The 6,659-nt window shown below is 42.9% G+C and overlaps 1 pseudogene; it reads left to right on the top strand.

The window, feature by feature from the left end:
• The first annotated feature begins 5,197 nt into the window (after positions 1 to 5,197).
• LOC109455077 (small ribosomal subunit protein uS2B) lies at positions 5,198 to 6,004 on the top strand (annotated as a pseudogene).
• The last annotated feature ends 655 nt before the right edge of the window (positions 6,005 to 6,659 follow it).

Consider the following 6,659-nt stretch of genomic DNA (forward strand, 5'->3'; position numbering starts at 1 on the left):
GGCCCAAAGAAGTCATGTAAACTGCCCAAAGTCACTATCTAGTAACAGACAGGTCAGGGTCCACACCCAGGTCTCACGGTTCCACAGCCCAAGTTCTTGACCATGAAGCAATTGTAAAATTGTCCCTTAGAGAAACCAGGGTGTCAATCCCATTCGGGCCCCTCACTAGCTGTGTGATTTGGGGTGAGTTCTTTAACCTCTCTGAATTCCAGGTCCCTTTTTATAGAGAGTTTTTTGCCCACACCAGCCCTCCCCTCACCCATACTTTCTGTGCTAAGACTTATTAGTTCTCAAAAGCATTGCATCATCCTGCTACCTGCGTTGGTCTCTGTCTGTCACAGCCATCTCACCATGGGACCCTTCAAATCTTGGCAAGGACTCCTAGCACCTAGTAGAGATCTTGGCCCAAACTAAGCAGTCAATGTCCATTGAACTGAATGATATGGCCTCCCACTGGGATATGACACATAATCTGGAGATTTGGGTTGTGCTCTGGCATTCGGCCAAAACCTCCCACAAAAGCTACATTGACCCCCATTGATCTCTCCTATCAGGTGACCACAGGCGCTCAGTGGAAAACTGCAGAGGGCAAGTTGGCTGTGTGACCTCTGTGACTCATTTAGGAGGACCAGTTATATTTGCATAACTTTGCATATATTGTGACATATTTATTCAAGGCCAAGAAGCTGCAGCTGTAGAATACCAAAGATAAGAGTACTTTCCCATGACATACAACACAAGTGTGAGAACATCATGCAATTCTACAGCCCTTCTCTCCATCACCGCCAAAGTTGGGGCTTCCATGTTATCAAAAGGTGAACTTTGCCAGCATAAAAAGGAGGGTAAGCCTAGGTCAGAGGTAAAGATCAAAAATCAAGAAAGTTGATCAGCATCTTTACTCCTACCCTTTTACTGCTAAGAAACTTGAAGGCTACAGGAGAGGAAGGTACAGAGCTCACTTTGGCATCCAAACCCCTTGCAAAGCACCAAGAGAGTAACAGCAGTTTGAGGACATTTGAATAAGAGAAAATCAACCATCCCTTCAATCCCAGAAGAGACTTTTCTTTAAAAGGTCTTTGTGAGATGGCAAGTATTTACTATAATAATTTTATAGTACTGATTCTTGTCTTTATTTATTTATTCATTCAGCAAACATTTATTGAGTACCCACTGAATACCTTTATCCCCTCCGCTGTGTATGGAAATTACAGGGGAGAATATGAAGAGATCCCCATTGATACAGAATTCACAATCCAAAGAAACAAAAACAATCAAACGCTACATGAACTTAAGCGACTTTATTCTTTGAGCTTCAGTTTCTTTATCTGGAATATGAAGAATAAAATGCCAATTTTTCATGATATTTTAATAGAATATGATAGTCTCAGTGTGGCTTTTGGCACATAGTAAGCTCTCAATGAATGAGAATCATCACAATTATTATTTGTATAAGGGGATAGAATGAAAGTATCATGGAATCACAGAGAAGAGAGCACATAACTCTGTGGAACTATTCAGTGGGGGAATAAAGGCATCATGTCACCAAGTCAACACCATACTTCAGGGTTTTACAGCATCACTGTTATGTACCATTTAGCAACTCCTGAATGCCTATTAATTTGTCATTTGGAGACCTCAGCTCAGGACTTTGTGTCTCTTTCTGTCCACAGTGACATGTGATGTCTAGCTCTTTACTTTCCTGATGGACCTGGGGGTCTGCTAAGGAGAAAAACACAGGGACATTGAGAGTTCATAACCATTAAAATTAATTGCTCACAAACATTAGAATCCAGACACCCATTACAGTCATGAAATATGGATAAGGACTTTCTGAAAGCCATTTATATTAAATTACTTTTATAATAGTATTTAACTTTTAAGCATTAAATATTTAGTGTTCCTCTTTGTCATTTGCAAAGAAGCTTCCAGCCGTTTTATAACTGAAGGAATCTATGCCCATCCTGTCTTGAGAGCCTACAGAGCTGAACATCAGACCAGCACCTTTGAGAGTTTGGACCAGTAGATGTCAGTGACTCAACATCAACTCTCGTTCACTCAACAAAAATTTATTGAAGCCCTTGGTGTCCCAGATATTGGGATATACACATATATAAACCACGATCCCTGGACTAAATACTGATAAGACAGACACAAAAACCAGTCATTACGAAGTACGGTCTACATTTCCCTCATATTTATCCCCAACAAAATTACTTAGTAGTTTTTGAAATGCATGTTGCTCTTTCTCACTTCCATGTCTGCCCATTCTATTTTCCCCTGCCTTAAACAGCTCCCCCTCTGCCCAGCCATCTCCCAGTTCTCCTTATAGATGTACTTAACTGATACTGGTGTCACCACTGCCAGGAGGCTTTCCTGGGCAGCACCTGCACTGAAATTTAGATGCCTCCCTACAAACCCTCCATCCATCCACCCTGCGCATACTTCGGCCATAACAACCATCACATTGCTCTGCAAATGTTGATTCACTTCTGAGTCTCCCCTACCAGCCTGTGAGTGACTCGCACCAAATTCATCATTTTATCTCTGATGTCCTCTGTGGTGTCTGACACAGAGTAGGTGCTCAACAAATTTCTGCCAAGCCAAGAAGTAATTGAATAATTAATTTCATATAAATGTTATAATAGATGTATTGACTTAGTGTAATGCAGGCATACACAATCAACTGCCTGTGGGGCATGAGCGAGAGGGATGCTATCAGGGAATACTTAGAGGTGATCATGACAATAGAGCGAAGTCCTGGAAAATCTGGGTATAATTATGAACATTACAAAACTGAAATTACTTAATTATCATTGTGCTCTCAAATAAACTACTTCAAATGTTTTCACATCTAATTAGCATTGCATGGCCTCTGGTCTTCTCCTTAGTGTATCATCCATTACACCAACCACTATCACTTAACCACCATCACCACCTTGAACACCAAAGGACAAGTATAAACAAAGGAAATAACAAATAGTCTTGTTTTCCATTTCCTACCTACTTTAGTTGGTGAAAAGTCCACTAATTGTTAGCCCTTCTTGTAAGGTCTACAGAAAGAATTCCAGCCATGCACCCGGCTGGAGCCTAAGTTGCCTCATAGGAAAGTCACCATCCCAACTCTCTGATTCTGATCCACAAGCTCATTAAAACCATCCCCTTTTCTGGGTAGAACTCTTAATCTCTGAGGTACTATAGCAACAACAGGATTCACAGAGACACCAATTTTCCTCCTGACTCCATTTCAATACCTCAGAAAGTTTTTCAAAAGGCACAGGATTGAAAACGTTCTGGGATCCTCTAGCCCTAAATTCAGTGGAACTCTGTGATTATCGTTTCCTAATATAACCTCAGTTCCAACCACCACAAAATAAAGTTGATGATTTGTTAAATAGGAATAGAAACCTAATTTTTACTATTTCTAGGAAAAGTATCTTATGTAAGAAGATAGACTGATCTCTGAACAAAGGGCAGGACCTTTATCTACTTTCTCTATACCTTTGAGTTCATTTGGCGTTGCAGTGCCTTGAACCTCCATTAAGCATGCCAAGGGAGAACACTCACCTCTTGCCATGTATGCAGGCCTTGCTTCATCTGCAAATCCCTTTGACCTCCTCCCAACCTGTACTTGGAACAGCCCTGCTGGGTCCTCTTGAATTTTTAAGATAAAAGAGTTGGCATTTTGCATTATTTGGGTAGCCTAATACCTACAAAAATAGATCCAAAAATGGTGGCTAAAAACAAAAAAAGTTTACATGTTGTTTATGTAACCGTGTGGGCAGGTGACTGGGTTGTCAGTGAGAATGAGAGGTGAGAATGCCCCACACAGTCATTTAGGGAACTATACTGACAGACTGCCATCTTTCCCAGGTGGGTTCTGTCACCTCAGGGAAAATCTCCATTACAACTAGCTTGAAAGAGAGGAACACCTGGACGTGACACACATCACTTCTGCTCATCTTCCATTGGATAGAACTCAGTCACATGGCCACATCTACTTGCAAGGGAGGCTGGGAATGTAGCCTGGCAGTGTGCTGCAGAGGGAGAAAGGAACACAGACTTTGGTGAGGAGCAGCTGTTCATGGAAAACATCTTGGATTTTTTAAAGTGTATTCATGCAACAATCAGCCTATCTTCAACAACAGCAAACTTAGGGCTGCAAGGGCAAGAACACAGTAGACCTGAATTCAAACCCTGGCGCTCCTCTTAGCTATAACTCTCTCTGAGCCTCAGGTTCTCCATCACCCAAGCAGAGATAAATACTGATGTAGGATTAACTGAGCTAATGTGTGTAAAACACCGATCACAGTGCCTGGCACATAGTAGGTATTCAATAAAAGCGGTGGTGATGGTAATTTGCAGGTAGTCACTATTCATGGGTAAGAGATTAACATTTGCAATATAGAAAACAACTGCCAGGCTCTAGGCTGCGCTGGGGGAATTAGCCACCAGTTCAGTTCACACTTTCCTTCTCCCACTTCAGCACCTGCCTCTGTGGCCCCTACACCATCAGCATGGAAACTTTTAGCCCTTAACGGGGTCCAAATGTCCAGTCCCTATGCTAAGAGTGTTCCTGTTCGGCCTTTATCTGCAGCCCAGACAAACCACTGGGATCGTTCTGCCTGTCACAGCACAGAAAATTCCAACTGAGGACATTACACTCACCACTGGATGCACAAATGCACACTGGCTGGAAGGAGGTCTGATTGCCCAGCAAGTCCATTTGTTCCTTGCTTTAAAGTGATCAATCATTTACTCAGGTTTCAGTGAAATATCCTGAAACACGAAGGAAAAAAGAACCCAGAGTTTGGACACAGGAGATTAGAGGCGAGTCTCAGCGGTGGTGCCGAGCAGGCAGCCACATCACGAACTGCAAAGCCCTTGGGCTCTGGGCTTCTCAGCCAGGAGTTTGGGGCGGGGGCTGGAGCGTGTTTGAGTCTCAGCAGGGATCTGCAGCTCTGGCTCCTGCTAAGCTTCGGCTACAGTCACTTGCCAAGGCAGTTAGAGCTTTTTCAGTTCAAGGTCATTCCTGGAGTCCCACCCTCAACTTCTGGAGCACTGGCCCCTTCAGTTCATTTCAGGCAGCTCTCCTTCAGCAAGTGCCAAGAAATACATATCAAAAACCTTTCAGCTTTATCCACACTACCCAGAGAGGGTAGTTCTTTGTTCCCACATGACTTAAAGGGAGTCTTTCACAATGTCCGGAGCCCTTGATGTCCTGCAAATAAAGGAGGAGGATGTTCTCAAATTCCTTGCAACAGGAACCCACTTAGGTGGCACCAACCTTAACTTCCAAATGGAACAATATATCTACAAACAGAAAAGTGATGGCATCTACATCATAGATCTGAAGAGAATCTGGGAGACGCTTCTGCTGGCAGCTCGTGCCATTGTTGCCATTGAAAACCCAGCTGATGTTGGTGTCATATTGTCCAGGAATACTGGCCAGCAAGCTGTGCTGAAGTTTGCTGCTGCCACAGAAGCCACTCCTATTGCTGCCCGCTTCACTCCTGGGACCTTTCACTAACCAGATCCAGGCAGCCTTCTGGGAGCCGAGACTGGTGGTTATGGATCCCAGGGCTGACCACCAGCCTCTCACAGAGGCATCTCATGTTAACCAGCCGACCATTGCTCTGTGTAACACAAAGCAATGTGTTATGTCCTCTGTGCTATGTGGACATTGCCATCTTTTGAAACAAGGGAGCTTCACTCTGTGGGTCTGAGGTGGTGGATGCTGGCCCGGGAATTTCTGCGCATGTGTGGCACCATGTCCTGCGAGCACCCGTGGGAAGTCATGCCTGATCTCTACTTCTACAGAGACCCTGGAGAGATTGAAATGGAAGTGCAGGCTGCTGCTGAAAAGGCTATGAGCAAGAAGGAATTTCAGGGCGAAGGGACTGCTCCAGCTCCCAAGTTCACTGCTGCTCAGCCTGAGGTCGCAGACTAGTCTGAAGGCATACAGGTATTCTCTGTGCCTACTCAGGAGTTTTCTATGGAAGATTAGCATGCTCAGCCCTCACTGAGGACTGGTCTGCAGCCCCCACTGCTCAGGCCATTGAATGTGTAGGAACAACCACTGAGTGTCCTAAGCTGTTCTGCCACAGACTCTTAAGAAAAATGGAAATAAGGTGGATGGAAAATAAACAGTTTCTTAAAAAAAAAAAAAAATTTCATCCATTAATCTCCTCTGATCCAAGAACTGTACCTTTCGTAATCTATCCTAATGAAATAATAGTAAATATGGAAATAGCCTTAGGCATAAATATGCTCACCAGTAATATTACAATAACAAAACAGTGGAAACAAGCTATACAATTGGTTGGAATACTATTGCCAGTCCAACAGCAAGGAATTCATTTAGAGTACAGACCATCAAGACATTAAAATACATGTTTACTGTGAATTTATGAGAAAGGAAAGTGTGTCAACTATTACGTTAATTGAGAGGAGTAAGAAACAAGAGCAGTATGAGTGAGTACAGCTCTGTAAGAAATAAATAAACAACAGAATCATATCTTATATGATTATATAAGATATCATCATTGGGTGAAAGGTAAACAGAAAATCTTTATCATTTTTGCAACTTCTTATGAGGCTATTTTAAAACAGAAATTATTTTTTTTAAAGCAGAAACAATTGTGCATGGGGAGGCAGCATAA

The sequence above is a fragment of the Rhinolophus sinicus genome, linkage group LG06 (assembly GCF_036562045.2).
Source record: "Rhinolophus sinicus isolate RSC01 linkage group LG06, ASM3656204v1, whole genome shotgun sequence".
Classification (NCBI taxonomy): domain Eukaryota; kingdom Metazoa; phylum Chordata; class Mammalia; order Chiroptera; family Rhinolophidae; genus Rhinolophus; species Rhinolophus sinicus.